This window comes from Papilio xuthus, unplaced genomic scaffold (genome assembly GCF_000836235.2).
Source record: "Papilio xuthus unplaced genomic scaffold, Pxut_1.1 DF828780.1, whole genome shotgun sequence".
Taxonomy (NCBI): Eukaryota; Metazoa; Arthropoda; class Insecta; order Lepidoptera; family Papilionidae; genus Papilio; species Papilio xuthus.
Genome location: NW_013529869.1, coordinates 3,357,824 through 3,359,544, shown reverse-complemented (window position 1 = coordinate 3,359,544; position 1,721 = coordinate 3,357,824). Strand labels below are relative to the sequence as shown.

At 36.3% G+C, this 1,721-nt stretch overlaps 1 non-coding gene across 1 annotated transcript; it reads left to right on the top strand.

Annotated features, from left to right (window-relative positions):
- Window positions 1-120: 120 nt before the first annotated feature.
- On the top strand, window positions 121-192 carry TRNAD-GUC (transfer RNA aspartic acid (anticodon GUC)). Its single transcript has one exon. It is a non-coding gene; the product is annotated as a tRNA-Asp (tRNA).
- The last annotated feature ends 1,529 nt before the right edge of the window (window positions 193-1,721 follow it).

Genomic DNA, 1,721 nt, shown 5'->3' with positions numbered 1-1,721 from the left:
TCTGTCGTTGTTTATCTTGGATTATTTTATTCGTGTGATCCAGTTATAGTTTGCATTTTTTTTCTAACTTTTACCAAGTAAAATATGCAAATGTGCTACAATTTATAAACGTGTATCATATCCTCGGTAGTATAGTGGTAAGTATCCCCGCCTGTCACGCGGGAGACCGGGGTTCGATTCCCCGCCGGGGAGACTTTTTGAACCACTACACACAAAATAGAAAATAGATGGTTTACCGACAAGGATATTTTCCTCTTTGCTAAAATTCTTTTCGAAAACTTTTCTACGGGAAAAGTAAACTTTTAAAATATATCTGTAAAATTTATTCAACTGAATTTCTTTATCAACTTTATCTCCTTAATGTTACCCTAGAAAGATTTACGCGACAGTTGTCTTGACATGGCGAGGGTACAAAAGGGAATATCCCACAATGGATCTGCTTTCACTAAATTTGATTTACTACGGTACAGAAGTTTTGCGTGGAATTTCATACATTTTCAATTGTCAGAATATTCAGTCAACCTTTTTGTTTTTAAAAAACTTTTATAATATATCGGTTGAAAAGTATGTAAATCCAGTTATGGTAAATTAAAATTCTAGTAACTTAAATAGCACTTAATTTATATACCTTTCTATGTAGGTTCAGCGCACTATGTTTTAGACGTCCAAATCTTCCGTCACTTAAATCGTTGCCTTCTTTTTGAATTAGTCCGTATCCAATGTTTGACTATATTTATTTTAGGGTCCGTACAGCATTAAGTTTATAAGAAGACAAATTTCTATAGGCAACGTTGAAAAATTTAATATAGGATCCAGAGGTACTTGCTGTGTGTATATTGGCCGGCGAGGGGGCGTGGAGGAGCGGGGACGAGGGGCGTACGTCCGCGGAAAGGCAGCGTCATTCGCTTTGTGCTCCAACCAATTTTGCCAACGTTCGCTTCAATTTCGACAGCTTTTGATTAAAGCATTCTATCATTGTATAATTGCCTTGATGGCAATATACATATTAAGTATCCGTCCGAATATATTTCTGTCCAATCAATTGTGATTTGTGATGCAATGAATTTTACCTTGCCGTTGCGGTGGACATTTTAACTTTGCTTTTGGTAAGTGGCTTTTGGAAAAGTGGTCTCTGAAGTTAATGTGTAGTCGATAGACCATTTAAATCGTAAACTTAATATTATTTTGATATAATTCAACAACAGTTCCATAGAAATAAATAATAGCTACTAAAAACTGTATAAACAATCTGTTAATTTCCTTTCAAGTAACAGGACTTCATAAATAGGACGGTAGTATTCACGCGTTGAAATGTCTGTACTATATATTATCAAAGTTATCTGAGATAAGGAGGGCGCAGCTGCAAGCCTGGCCTGGGCGCGGCGCTCACCTCAGCTAGCAATTTACAAAGCGTTTATTTATGCTGTCCGGGTGGGGCCGCGAGGTCCCGGTTGCAGCCGGTTATTATAAATGTGCACTGATATTTCAGCAGTGCAATCGCTAATTCTGTATAACTGTAGTTAAATGCATTCAACTGATGACTATCGAATTGTAACTGTATTGAGCAACTTATTATGTCTAGATATGATTATAACTATATCAAATGTCTTGGTTTTCTGAAGGAAATTTTTACCATGAACATCCTAAGTTTTTTTTACAAAAAAGGTAGAAGGAGGTCAAACAGAAATGGTAAAAAGCAGCCATCATCAACTCATTGATCA